The sequence below is a fragment of the Rhinolophus sinicus genome, linkage group LG01, assembly GCF_036562045.2.
Source record: "Rhinolophus sinicus isolate RSC01 linkage group LG01, ASM3656204v1, whole genome shotgun sequence".
NCBI lineage: Eukaryota > Metazoa > Chordata > Mammalia > Chiroptera > Rhinolophidae > Rhinolophus > Rhinolophus sinicus.
This window is the reverse complement of record NC_133751.1, coordinates 68,833,276-68,848,386: the sequence shown is the minus strand read 5'-3', so window position 1 is coordinate 68,848,386 and position 15,111 is coordinate 68,833,276. Positions and strand designations below refer to the sequence as shown.

Here is a 15,111-nt window from a genome sequence, read left to right as displayed (position 1 = left end):
CCTCCCACTATCTGCCTGGCCTTTTTCAGTTTAAACTTCCAGCTCTGACCTCCCATCCCATACATGCATGATGTGTGTGAGTGTTTTAATTTTTATTCTTGGCAGAAGTTAAGACACAAAATGGATTTGGAAAGAGATGAAACCAGTCTGGGTATATGTTGGGCATAGCAGCTTCATTCCTGGAGTGGGAGGGCCACAGAGCAGGGAGGGGCTGGGTGGGACCCACGTCTCTAAGGTGGGGGTGGGGAGCTGTCTCGGGACCAAACTGAAAATCTCCTTGGGGAAGGCCAGAAGCTAGAGGCTGAACTGTAAACCCTTTGGGATGTCAAAAAGCTGATACCAGTGACGGCAAAGCCCTCTGATGCGACCTGGTATTAAGTAGATGTGGGACCCCTGAGTGGCCAACACCTGTTCTACTTCCTGGTGGTCTGTGAGTCCCTGGAAACTGTCCTGGCTTTGTTAAGGAAATCACTGATGGTATTTCAGGTTTTGACGTACAAGCCTTAAAATGTACATAGGAGGTCTGACAATTAAGTTTGTGAACTTGTTGCAACGATGTTGCTAACCTTTTTTGATATCAGAAGGATTCTTCATTATGAATTTGTACCAACTGGTCAGTTAACCAAGTTTACTATTTGCAAGTGCTGAAAAGGCTGCATGAAAAAGTTAGATGAAAATGACCTGAACTTGTCACTAACAATTCATGGCTCTTGAATCACGACAATGCACCAGCTCACACAGCACTGTCTGTGAGGGAGGTTTTAGCCAGTAAACAAATAACTGTATTGGAACACCCTCCCTACTCACCTGATCTGGCCCCCAATGACTTCTTTCTTTATCTGAAGATAAAGGAAATAGTGAAAGGAAGACATTTTGATGACATTCAGGACATCAAGGGTAAATACGACAACAGCTCTGAAGGCCATTCCAGAAAAAGAGTTGCAAAATTGCATTGAAGGGTGAACTAGGCTTTGGCATTGGTGCTTAGCTTCCCAAGGGGAGTACTTCGAAGGTGACCATAGTGACATTCAGCAATGAGGTATGTATCACTTTTTCTAGGATGAGTTTGCGAACTTAATTGTCCGACCTCGTATGCTTGGAAAACTTCTGGTCTCCTGTTAACCTCCCAGAAGTAAGTGCTGGTGGCCTCTGTGGCAGGGGAGATTGGGTCCAGGGACCTGCTTGAGTATCTCGTTTGCTGCTGTGGAGCCTCTCTTGGCCTCCAAAGTGGGACATCTTGGCCATGGTGGCCTCCTCTTGGGTTTTTATTTCTATGTGAAGAGGAGAAAACTAGGAATCTGAAAGTCCAGAAAATAATGGGGAAAATCTCAGAGAAGCTTTGAGAAAATGTTTTATTCCTTAAAACATATTAAGATATTAAATTTGTGAGGAGGGGAAAAAAATAGCTTTAAAAATGACAAGAATTTCTTTAAAATAATATAGTAGGGAACATTTTTATGCAAAAGTCTCCATTCCAACCGTGGCATCCAGTACCATCAGGGCATTTCTGGCAGACATTCCTAATCAAAATGACCCTAGGAGCCATGGCAGAGATACCCAGTGCTTCCCAATCCTGGCTACACATTACAGTTTCCAGGAAAGAGATTTAAAAATACTGATGCCTGGCTCCACCTCCAGAGGCTCTGACTTAATTTGTCTGAGGTGCTGCCCAGGCATCCGTGTGTTTTAGTGTTCCCAGATGCTTCTTCTATGCAGCCAGGGTTGGGAACCTCTGATCTGTTAGGTTGGTACACAAGTAATTGCGGTTTAAAAGGTTGAAAATAATTGCAAAATCCGCAATTACTTGTGCACCAACCTAATAACAAGGAAGATAAAAGAGGCCAGATTAAGAAGTAGAAGAATTTTTTTGTCTCTCACTACATGCTAGTGCATATAACTTGGGTCCAGACTCAGAGCGCTGCTGCCAACTTCTGGATGAGATTTAAGTATTCAGACCTCAGGACTGACGCTGGGTGGGGAGGGGGACAACACATCTTCAGGAGCTGGACGCAGAGTTCATTGTGGGATTTGCCAACCTGATCCCTCCTGAAATGTGGTGGCTAGTGACGACTGCCGCTCAGACTGATGTTGTTGTCTTTTCAGCCTTTTTAGGTTCCTTTTTTTTTTTTTTTTGAAAATAGTTCATTGTATACCTGCTTGAATCTACCAAGGACAGACGCCAAGACCAGCAGGCAAGGGAAGCAGATAGCCCCGGTTTTGAATCTTTGGCTTAAACAAGATGCTTAATCTCTCTAAACCTCAATTTCTACATCTGTAAAATGAAATTGACAATACTACCTACTCACAGAGTTGCTTAGAGGTTAGACTAGCTAATACCTATACATTGTTTCACACAGAGTAACTGAACACTTGGTCAAATACCTTCTTTGTTATATACTAAGATTGATTATTTCTTCCACTTCTCAATATTTGCCTTAATCTCATAGTGGGACAAAGCCTGGTTTGTTGGATTCACTAAATCTCAGCGACTTTTAATTCCATTTACAAATCAGTTAAACTGGGAAATTAGTAATTTGGCAGGAAAAACAGGCAGTCTTTATTTTTTAAATTACAGTTGACATTCAATATTATATTTGTTTCAGGTGTACAGCATAGTGGTTACACATTTAAATTACGAAGTGATCCCCCACGAGTCTAATAACCACCTGGCACTATACATAGTTATTACAATATTGTTGACTATATTCCCTATGCTTTACTTTACATCCCCGTGACTATTTTGTAACTGTCAATTTGTACTTCTTAATCCCTTCACCAAAAAAGCAGTCTTTAAATGTTATATGCCTAACATGGTAATTTCAGCAAACTATGTACTTGGTGGATATTTTATACAACTTACTAAACAAAGTAATTTCAAATTTGTAAAAGTTGTTAACATTATTAAATGTGTTTTCATTTTTTCCAAAACACTTGTCCATATTGTGTGGGAGCAAGAGAATCCTGAAATTAAGGGAAATGTTCTTTACAAGCCAAAGGAGTTGAATGTTGCAGCTTGATACAGGAAACTGTTTGGATGTCACATGGGGCGAAGAGCAACATTTTGTGGCCCAGGGGTTGTTGGGAAATGAGGCCCCTATGCCCATGGGAAGATAAAATAATCAGTGGGTGATGACATAATAATATTTGGGAATAGCTTTCTTTTTAATTACAAAAGTGATAACATACCCACTTTGAATATTTCTGAAGTGTTTAATGTGAAAAGTACAAATCTCCTCATCTTCAGAGATAACTGATGTAAACATTTAAATGTCTCTTGATCTTTTCCTATGACAATCCAAATAACTATATACCACATATTCATATGTAATTTTTGTATTTACAAAAATGGGATCATGCTGTTTTACAAATTACTTTTGGGATATTCTCCAGCAACCTCTTAGGCCAACATTTCCCAAAGTGTATTTGACCAAGTTCCCCTCACTAATGGTACTCTGAGAAAACAGAGTAATGCCGTCAAGTAAGTCCAGGCCTGTGGTCAAGTGAGTCCAGGCTTCCGTGCATACTCCGTCCCCTCTTGGTGATTCGCGAGGCATAATGGCATCTTAAAGGCTCTGAAAAGGCCTGCAATAAAGACACCTAATTAGCTTTTCTTAATACAGCTTTTCCCTAAATTATTTTTGCTAGCACATTTTACCATCCAATAGCTTGTTAGAAGCACTGTGTTAGGCATTCCTCACTACCCTCGCCTCTACTTCCTTACTCCCTGTCCTCCATCTGTAACCTTGTGAGTGAGGCAGGAAGAAAATTAAATTTGTTCATTGAATCAACAAATACTCCTTGTGCTCCTACTATGTGCCAAGCACAGTGATGTGATAGATGCTGGGGCCACAACTGAGCGAGACACAGCAGGCCCTCTGCCCTGAGAGACTTTCGGTTTCGCTCCAGCACAGTGCTGGTATGAGTCATACCCAGGATGGATTGCACCTGGGAATGGCAGACGCTCGGCAGGGGATCCTGTGCAGCTGGTTGAGCCCGGCAGCAGCGGCTGGAATTATCCCCACCCCTCTGCTCCTGACCCTCAAGCTTTTCCAATTCCCCACACTTTGCTCCTGCTATAAATAGCGGAGCCTGACGCAGCTGGCAGGGCTCCATGTGTTTGTTTTCCCTGCGTGTGCCAGCTTTGCACCAAGGCCACTGCGCTTCACGAGTTGGGGAGAGCTGACAGGACTTGGGGGCTTCCAGCAGAAGGCAGGGACTGACAGACGGACTGGAGCGTGCTTCAGGTTTCCAAATTGGTATTTATTTTAAGTTTTAGTTGGTTTAAAAGAGCTTTGTAATTGAGAAAGACTGGGATGGGTGGGGGATGGAATGTGTATATATGGGGGTCAGGGAGGTGGTGAAGAAAGTGTGTTTGTATGAGGTCAGATGGGAAAGAAAGTAAACTGTCATGATTCTAAAGCACACTTACCAGCTGGAGCTGAGTGCTGTGAGCACGTGTGTGTGTGTGTGTGTGTGTGTGTGCGTGTGTGTCTTAGAGGTAGTGATTGCACGTGCCCAGAGCAGGAGGCCCGGAAAGTCTGGGTTGGGGTATCTGGCCCCTGAGGTATAATCTATTCTCAGACCTCTTTTTTTGAAATACTAAGGATAAATCTGCAACAAGGTTCAGACTAATGAAAACACAGCATACTCCTAAAAGTAACCCAAAAAGGAGTCAATCAAATTTACTAAGTTGCTGTCATTTATCGAACAGCGACTTTGTACCAGTCATTATTCTAGATGATTTGCTAACGTCATCGGTTCTTCCTTCAGCATCCCTGTGTGAGACAGATTTTGTTGTCCTATGTCAGAGTGGATCCTCCTATGGTTCAGGGTGAGGCTGTGTTGCTTGCAGGAAAGTCGAGGAGAGACTGTCTGTGTCACAGCGCAGTGATGCCAGCTAAAGAGGGGTAGTTTCTGATGGCCCATCTTCAACAGTTCAGCCATTTTACCCCAAGGATTAGCTTTTCATTTGAATAATTCTGGTTTCTTGCCAGCACGCGGTGAGTTGGAGGCGGTTTTGCCCAGCATTTGCTTAAATCAGCCCCAGCACCAGACAGGCTAAGAAGCAGCGGCCTGATCTTCATTCATTTTGGGTCACAGAACCTGAGACCCATTTTGAGTCATGTAGAGGGGTGGACGTGGGCCTGGTCCGTTGGTAGCTCAGTCATCATGAGGAAGGGGCATAGCAAATGACTGCAGGTGACAGCTCACTTGGAATTGGTGGTAATTATGTTACCTCACAGAGTAAATCAAAGTGTGTCGTTTAACCCCCAAAGTGTCCTCAATGCCCAGCTTGCACTAAGAAAAAGCTTCTTCCTTGACCATGCGTATATGCCTACAGTTCTCTCTCCTCGCTTCTGCGACCTTTTACCATTGTGTCTCAGGTCACTCAACAGGTATTTGCTGAATTACAGAGAGCTGTGTGTAGGGCTGAAGGTGCCCTTGGGAATAAGATGATCGCCATTCCTGATCCCTGAAGCCTAACTACAGTTAGGTGAACTGTAATAATTAGTGTGATGGTGCTTCCTCGGGGAAGTGCAGGGCTGTAGGACGACAAGAGCTGGGCAAGTAACCACTGTCTGGCATCCAGCAGGTGCTGGGACCTGCCTACCTAACAGAAGTGAGTCTCCTTGGTGCCTGCTTCTCTTCACATTCTCCTTCCACCTTGTCATGCGGGAGACCCTGCTCGCTGCGCCGTTTCTCATGTGGGGCGGCCTGCGGGGTCTCTGCTCCCGCTACCCACATAAGAACGCAGGATATATGAGGCCAAAAGGGAACACCCACGGATCTATAGGTAAAGGAGTCACACCATATAGTCTCGCTGGCGGCTGGGTTGGAGACACAGGAAGCAGGAGCCACACTACCTGCAACCTGCCATCCACTTGTCTGCAATCCGCAACCCTCACTGCGCCGTGCTAACTGCAGTCCACGTTTGTCAGCCACCATCTCCTTGATAGACCCCATTTCCTGCTAGCGTAGCCACAGCAGTTATATTAGTGGCCAATGGCTCACTGGTTATAGCTGACGGCCAACTAGCCACAGCTGATGGCCATGCAATCACAGTTGATGGCCATTTACTACCTGAGCCAGCACCTTTTTACATGAAGCCGAGAGCACTCCTGGCTCTGTCCCCACACACCCGCTCCTTGGCAAGCCCACCCCCACTCACCTCATGCTTAGACACTAGAGCAGGGAAGACCAGTGTTCTGCCTGCCTTCCCCCCGGAGTAAGAACCCCAGTGGGCTCCCAAGCTAGATCCTGGAGGGAGCTAGGAACAGAGACAGCAGACACTCACGCATCACCCTCCCCTTCTCACGCTCTGCTTTGCATGAGGTTCATCAAATCCAACGCCCAGGATCAAATTATTAGGCTTGGAAAAGATTTTGGAGGCAGGTCTCTACTGCTTAGCAAACATTCATTGAGTATCTGCTATGGGTCCAGGAGAGAGACTATAGCAAACTAACAAGTTACTATATAGTGAGAAGTGACAGTGACAACACTGAGGTTTAAGAGGTCCTCCTAGACTTCTATTAGCTCCAAGCCTGTTTCCTGCCTTAACTGATGTACTTGGGCGAATCTTCCAGGACTTTGCTAGGAGTGAACATGGGTGATAAAAAGGGGGTTGTTTTAGGACTTGTGACAAGGGCCCTGTTGGAGGACTGACCTGTGTGGAGCAGGGCCTGAGTGGGCACGTGTGGGGGTGTTCACGTGCTCCAGTGCCGTTTCTCTGATGCTTCTGCTCATGCTCCACTTCCTTGCCTATACTTGGTAAAATCTGCAGTTTATCTTTGACTTGGATCTTTCCTTGAGGCCATGCTGCATTTTAATTTTGGTATAACCGAAAGATGTTGTCAACGCTGAATGTTGACGAGGTTCCAAGGTCTTTAAGGATGGGAAACTGTGCCTAGCTTTTCTCTACGTCTTCTTCACCCTCTGCACAGTGTGAGGCACCCAGTGGGTGCTCAGTGTGGGTTCGCAGGACTGACCTGAATTCTGCCTCAAGCCCACCCAGGGACTGGTACCTCTCACCAGGAGCGATGTTCGGGTTGGCAGCGGTTCTGTGTGCCCTTCCAGTATGAACACTAAGCAGAATGCCCTTGTTTGTCCTATGCCACTTCTGAGCCAAATCCTGTTACCTTTCTGGATGATTTGGGGAAAATGCCTTTTCTGCGGTTCTGTGTTTATGTTGTGGACTGAGCGTCCTTGCTCCCTGGGATGATACATCGGTTCTTCTCAGGGCTCCTTTGCCTTCAGTGGGCTCTGTGGAGGCAATGTCCCAGCCTCAGGTGGAGGCGGTGTCCCAGCCTTCTTCCCAGAGCCTGCTTATGACAGTGAGGTTTGCATTCACACAAGGATCAATTGTCAAATGGGGTTGGTTTTTCTTTGTCTGAAGACATAGGACTTGAAGCTGTTGAGATCTGCCTTACGTGCCGTGTGGGTGCAGGACTGGTTTGTTTCTATACTTCATGTCTGCTGTCTACCGGGGTTCTGATTCACTCGTTTTTATATTGGATCTTTTGTCTACTGTGAGCTCCAGAAGGTTTGGAAGTGGATGCTCCTGTTCCCTCTCCAGTCAGTATGTTACCATTTTACTTCATTGTTTACTTGTGTGGATAGAGCCCTGGCCACAGGCTGTAATTAGAAACAGGTAGGTGGAAAAAAGCAGGTGGTTTTGTTGCCCTTTGTGCATTCACTGGTGAGGTCAGAGGTGAACTCCTTTCTAGGGCTGGGAGTGGGGGTCAGAGAGGGACTGGGGTGTGTTTTCCTTTCCATAAACACTTGTCTATAACTTCTTGTCCCAAATGACCTACTGTCAGGGATCTTTTCCCTTTCTCTCTGAACAACTAGAGACACTACGGAGAAATTATTATTATCATCATCATCAGGAGAGTGTGGAGAGGGCATAAACCAAGTGGGGTGGGTGGTGGCAGAGAGAGGCTGTTCACTTACGCGATATAAATGTTGACTGTCGCTGGGTAGAGATTGACAGGCTAGAAGCTAGATCTTGCCACAAACTTGGGAACACTATAGCAATCTCTATGGGTCTCCTGTCCCACAGGGCTGTTGTGAGGTTCTGTAAAACATTATATAGAATGTGGGTGTCACTGTTTTTTGTTTGTTTATTTGTTTGTTTTTCCCAACAAAGAATATTTCTTGAACTTCTGATGCATGTGTGTAGGGCAACAAAACCAGGCTACTGCTAAACTTTGTTGAGCTTATAAGGAACAATGAGCAGAGAGATGATTTCACATGTGTCTGGAGTTGTTAAAATGCATGTCTTTAAATCTTAAAGAACATTAATCTAAAATCCCACCAGGTAGCAATGCCACTGTGTGAAATGAGACGTCAAATGAATGGCTTTTAGTAGGAAAATTCCGTAACACCTGTCCCCCCCACCCCCAGAATTATCGCATGGTTGCTGTGTGCCAGGCTGCTTTCACACGTAATCTCATTAACTCTTTTAAACAGCTCTGCAAAACAAGTGTTATCATTCTCCTTTACACAACGGGTAAACTGAGGCTCAGAGATTAGGTCGTTTCCCCAAAGCCACTTTCTCCCAAGGGTGAAAGTGGGAGAGCTCACATCCAAACCCAAGGCCAGTGGCTTTTTCGTACCGGATCCTGTTGAGTTCCAACATTGTCACTTAGTAGAGAAGCTATGTCTACAACACAAATTGGAGGTGAGCTCTAAAATCCTTATGTGAAAAGCATCAAGAAGGGTTTTGATAACCTCTTTTCCCATCTGTACAGTGGGGACAATAATACTCTCTGGGTAGTGAAGATGATAAGTGGTGACATATATGAAGCCCCCAGCACTGGGCTTGGCACATAGTAGGAGCTCTGCATATTTAGTTGCCTTTCCCACATCTCTACTCTCACCCTCCCTGCTCTCTCTTCAGGCCTGAATCCATCCTTCTCTTTCTCACTCAATGCTGTTCTTATTTCTCCTTTTCCCATCCCTCTCTGTCTGCTTCTTTCCATCCTGGTCTCAAGCTCAGGCCCATGTTGATTTTGGCGAGATAATACCTAATCATGGTATAATCCTAGATTAGATTGCCTGCAGTCCAGTGGCTGCAGGAAGCCTGAAGTCTCAAGCGTAGTTGGGTGTTTGTTTTGGGAGAAGACATAAGAAGGAAAACAAAGAAGTCCTTGAATGAAACCCCAAGCCATAGGAGCATGCTATGGGACACTGACTTCTGACAGGCCCTTCCCTCCAGGGCTGCCTCTACTGATCTAGGGGCCATTTGGTTTAGAAAATAAAGGCTGCAGTTGCTGTCCTTTTCCCCTAGAAAAACCACTGATAACAATGTGTCTCTGTGTCCCTTCTATATGTCCATGGGTCAGGTTAACATTCCTTCTCAGCCCCACATTTCTAATCGGAATAAACCGTTCAATTCAGCAAATATTGACTGCACCTCTATGATGTGCCCAGGCTTTTCTGGGTACTAGGATTCCCAAGATAAATTTCGCATATCTTTGCCTTCAGGAAGTTCACAGTCTGGGGTCAGTGGGGAAGAGGGAAGAGGCACATTACAGACAGATGCAGGACCAAATCCACAAATCACTGAGGCGATGTTGTAATAGCCGTACACTGTGCTGTGGAAACTGGGATGAGGGGTCCCTGGAGACATCAGAGTTCTGGGGACGGAATGAAGGGAGAAGGACCACAGGGTTCTGGTAGGAGGAGGAGAGGGTGTGCCAACGCATCTTGCCCAGGCTTTAGGGCACGTGGGGGGAAGACATGGGGAAGGTTGACTGCAGCCTCGTTTTAAAGAACCCGGAAGGTCATGCGAAGGAGTTGGGACTTTATTTAATCATACTCAGTTGAGGCGCTATCAAAGGCAGGTCTGTTAGCTTATTTGCTTGTTTGTTTTCAACTGACCTCAAAGGTGGGAAAATCCCTCGTAATTCCTTCACATTTTCAAATCAGCTGCTTTTATTTGTTTCATATTCCTTGCTAGGTGTCACACAACTGCTTCCATGCTTTTTACAAAATGAGATCTATGTTTTTTCCTTACCATCTTTTAAACATTTTTCATGTTGCTACTTGATCTTTATAATTATCATTTTTAATGGTTGCTTAATGATTCAATTATTATGCCATAATTTACTTAAAGAAATATGTGGTAAAGTCAAAAGAATCAGGGGGTTTAAAGTCATGTGGACCGGGTTCAAATCCCCACTCTGATGTCCCATCTCTCTGTGTGATCTTGAACAAAATATCTAACTACTCCGAGCTTTAATTTCATCATTTATAAAATGAGTTGGTCACGCACCTACCTTCCAGGGCCATTGTGAGAATTATATCAGGTTAGATGGAGCATAGATTATGGTCCAGGACCATGTGAAGGATGATGAGATGGGGAACAGAAGGAGTCAGGAAACAAATTTGGGGGTCCTGGACCTGTGCTGTCCAGTACAATAGCCACTAGCACGTGTGGCTATTGAGCTCCTGAAATGCGGCTAGTCTGAGTTGGGATTGGTAGTAAATATAAAATCCACACTAGGTTTAGAAGACTTAGTATGAAACAAAATACAAAGAACCTCATTAATAATTTTTGTATTGATTGTATATTAAAGTGCTACTATTTTGAATGTGTTGTGTTAAAAGATATTACCAAAACGACTTGCACTTATTTTTTCAAATGTGGCTACTAGAAAGTTTTAAGTGATACCTGGGGCTTGCACGGTATTTCTGTTGCACTGTGTTTCTCTGGCTGCTGATGTGAAAGTTGGAGTCAGTAGGACTGGTCAGATCCTGGGGTGGGGCATCTGGGGAGCCAGGAGACAAGGTGAGTCCAAGTTTGGGCACCTGAGTGGGCGGTAAATATCAACATGGTTTTAGGGAAGAATAGATAAGTTTGAGTATATGTTTTTATAAGTAGGTCATGAGCAGGGAAATGAAAGGCAGGCATTTGGTCTAGACTAGAGTAGCAGTCCCTGCTTTCTTTAGGAGTTGGCCATTCTGGTTCTCATCACATCACATACATCGGTGGTAAGATTACTGAGCAACTGCTTACTGTAGGGAAGGCTGGGAAGAGCTTGGCTGCCCTGCTGAGCGACCATGGTTCTCCAGGACAGGCACGCAGTGGAGCTCTCAGTGTTTTTACTTGCTCCTTTGTGGAGCAGGTCTCTGCAACACGTGCAATATGCTGGTGGCAGAACAACTGGGAATAGGACTACGCAGACAAAAGATAAGTTGGAGGGGAAAGCTTCTGCTTTGGGGAGGGTAAGTGCTCTCAGTCCTCTAAGACCCTGCTCCGTTGTCTGTCTTCATCTACTCTGGAATCCTCAGGAAGAGGCATGACTGCCTTTATGGGTCCCTAATGGATGTAAATGGATATGGTACTGAGGCTGGCTTCTGGGTGACATTTCAGGTAACCAAATGCTATTTAGGTTTGAAAGCCAGGAATTGAAATTGTGTCTGGCTCTTGAAAATCCACTGTACCATCTGCTGTGGAGTTGTTTGGATATAGGGCCTTAAAATCAAGAGAGTAAGTAGAGGCAAAGAAAAATTATAAGAACTTTCATAAACTCTCCTACAGGTGGTTTCCCCTGGGTTGAGCTTCGGAAACCACAGATGTATGGTGCATCTCAATGGGGTAAAAGCAAGGAAAGTAGACTATATCAAGTTTGGAAGGCAAAAAGACCAAACCACAACTAGCTTTGGTTTGAGCCATTTTATCTGACAGCCTGCCTGCATTTGGCGTTGGACAAGGCGAATAACAGAGCCCTCTACAGATTGTAGTGGATCCTGGCATCACAGTGTTAGGGGCATTACTGCACCTTTGCAGGACCATTTTGCTTCTGTTAAAGTCATTGCCACCTGTTTGACCCCTGATGGTAGTGGTCAGTTGGGTAAAGAATTTCAAGTTCTTGGTCAGCAATAATACAATTGTAGGAGCATATACCGGGGGTGCCAAAAAAAATGTATACACACGACGTGTATTCATCTTTTGTATTGGTATATAGTAAGTATTACAATTTTAATACAGTTATTTCCTTTCTTAAAATGTGTATGTATATATTTTTGGCCCCCCTCTGTATATGGTTCACTCAGAAACCATTTATTGAGCTTTTCCTATGTGCCAGACACCATGGAATTAAAGTTTCAACTGTAGGAGAGTATATGAAAGTTTTTGTAGTTTTTCTTTTCTTTTCCATCTTGATTTTAGATGGGAGATTTTTACAGTCACGGAACAAATATCTTTGTTTCACAGTTTATGAAACGGATTCTTCATTGTTTGAGGACTTTCACAGCATCTTGGTTACCACTTTTACTTTTTCTGAGAAGTTGGGAGAAATGTACTCTATTTCCTTCCGACATTCTCTGCCCTCTTTTCTTATAGACCCTGGGGAAAGGTCACCTCTGACCTCAGGGAGACTATGTCTCACTTCAGCAGATATACTTATGACAAGACCTCATCTGCTAGACAGCCCGCTCTCTTAATGCAAAGAGGACCCATATGCCCTTAGTTTGGCGCTGTGTCGGACCACAACTGTCACCTCTTCCCTCAGTCCAGATTAGCCAGAGGAGGAAAAAGGCCCCAACTTGGCAGGCTGTGGGGTCTTAGGCTCCTCCAGGGATTCATTTCTAAAGTGATTTCATCCCATTACACACTTGTGACTTTTCAAGGCAACTGTGAAGAGCTGGGAATTGGTCACTGGCCTAATACATTGGGAGGTAGGTGTCACTGGCTTTTATGGCCTTACAGTGACTGGGATTAGAGATGGGGTAGTGTTGGGATATGTAGGCATCCATAGGTGGCTGAATAAACGTGAAGTTTTCCGTGCTCCAGGGCCCTGATGGACCATACGTACCCTCCACACTCCCTTACACACGTACACAAACTCAAGCCCGGGCACACCAGCACGTATGCAATACCACACGCTCTGAGCTCCACCCCTGTGCTGATATGTACCCCTCTCTGCATTCTGCTCTCCTGGGAGCTCCCACTTACTTCTTGTCAGCCTCAGCCCTGACCCCAACACCACCATCATCTTCCTCACTCCTAACCCCAAATAAAGTTCTGCTTTCCTGCCAGCCCAGGCTTCTCCATATTATAGCTTTTTGGGGACCTGGTCCTTTCGAAAGGAAGAAAGAAAGAAAACAGGAGGAAAAACAGAAAGAAAGAGGGAAACAGAAGAATGAAACTGAACTGAAGGGGCACTGGTGCCTTGAGCTATCTCACTGCATTACAATGAATATGGACTCTATTAAGCTCCGTTCTGCCTGTTAGTGTTTCCCGGGGCAACACAGCCCCCATATGGCAAGCATGCAGCAGATTAGGGTAGGCCCCTGGGCCTCACTGAAGGCCGGGGGCTTGACTGGCAGTTGAACCCCCTTCCCACCTCCCCCTACTCCTCACACTTGACACTGCCTGTGTTTATCTAAAGCAAGGAGGGGGGGCCATTTGGAAGGTTTTTATCAGTCTCAGAGAGAAAGGGAGGCAGAGTGGGGAGAGGGAGGTTGAGGGAAGAAGGCGGGTGGAGGTGGGGTGGAAAGGGGATAGGCAGGAGGGAAGGCTTCATAAATATTCAAGAGGAGCGGTGAATGGAGAGACAGAAATAAAGCAGATGGAATTCGTGTTAAAGAACAGCACAATCACCCTGTTTTGAGCTCTCCAAAAACAAAAAAAAAGAAAGAAAGAAAGAAAAGGGAATGGCTTTCCAGGAGTGTAGGAGCTGCGTTTATCCAATTAGCAGGGTTGTCAAATTGAATTTATATGGAATAGGGGTGGGGGGATTGAGAATGGAGTGTAGAAGAAAGGAAGTGGTTTTCCTTTTCTCTCTTTTATTTTTCCAGTTTAGCAATAAAGGTTTGTGGGGTTCCCCCCTTTGTCTCTATGGGTGGATTTTTAAAAAAATATCTTTAAAGAAATGAGGCCATTTTCAGGAACGGGTATGTGTGACAAAGAAATGAGACTCCCCAGTAACTTTTGTCTCAAGTGGTTGAGGTGGCAGAAGACTAGATTTGTCCAGTGGGCTAATCAAGAGACCAGACCTTCCCTTTTCTCAGAGGCAGACGTAGTTTCTCTCTCTGGGGGATTCCTCCCCAGAGCCAAGATGCTGTGTCCAGGCTCCTTTCCCCTGGCCTGGACAGTGAGGGGTCCCACCTACCTGAGTGGAAATAGACTCTGTCCATGTTTGTTAGAGCTTGTTATAAATTTTGGGTTCAGTGAAAATGAAAAGCCCAGGTTTGGCCCATCTACCCCAAATGTCACTTTTATCATGCATGCCATTCTCAAAAACCATCAGTTGTTCCCCCCACGCTGTTAATTTCAAACTTTTTCGTAGTCTTCCATAGCATGACACAACCTCAGTTTCCTACCTTGCCTGTTTTCCTTCTTCTAGAATAGTCTCCAAAGTGGGATGCAAGTTTCTAAAGGGAAATACAAGAAATTCCACTGGGACACTAGAAGAAAATGTTGGAGATTCCCTTAATGTTTATTTCTATCTAAAAAAGGAATAGGGAAAAAAAAAATTAAGCTTTCCTGCTGTTTAATACCGGGATTGACAGTGATTACCTTTTAGTCAGTATGTCTGGCCGTGATTTGTCCTAACAGTAGCAAGAGAGCTCCACTGTGGTGAAGGGCTTGGCAGTGGGGACCTCACTCACTTGTGCATTCACTCTTCAGTTTTCCTGTTCTCTGTTAAGTGGATTTACAGATTATATTATTTAGTTTTAACTAAATTAACTCTCACAAAAGTACAAGTGGCTTAAAGAGATTGCTACAAAGAAACTGTGGGTTGAAGAGGATGCTGATAATCCAAGCACATGCCAACAGGAGGAAAAGGCAGAGCTAGCCCTTTTCAAGCCACATTAGGAAGTGAAAACAATGATAATGGAATCACATCTGATGAGAAGTCAACAAAATAATTAACATTCAAGCAGACTATTTGAAAGAGATTACATTTGTGTCATTAGTGATCAACGTAATTCTAAATAGGCATTCAGTCTTAAAGTATTAGCTTAATGATATTGTAAAACAACCATGATAAACAAGCCCTTAAAATATGGTTTCATTTTTACCTATACTTTTTAAAGTTGTAGTTCAGCAATACGTGCACTTAATTTATAAGTACACATGCGTGTATTGGGGAGATTTGC

At 44.6% G+C, this 15,111-nt stretch overlaps 1 protein-coding gene across 6 annotated transcripts in view; it reads left to right on the top strand.

The window, feature by feature from the left end:
- BOC (BOC cell adhesion associated, oncogene regulated) overlaps positions 1-15,111 on the top strand; it is a 72,668-nt gene that overhangs the window by 16,333 nt on the left and 41,224 nt on the right. Inside the window, exon 1 of one of the 6 annotated variants that reach the window (XM_074331879.1) lies at positions 4,130-4,256. The exons of 4 other annotated variants lie outside the window; for them this stretch is intronic. The gene's annotated coding sequence lies outside the window, so the exon portion shown is untranslated. Of the gene's footprint in view, positions 1-4,129; positions 4,257-15,111 lie in introns of those variants that run through there. One more of the 6 variants, XM_074331890.1, reaches the window with a different exon arrangement.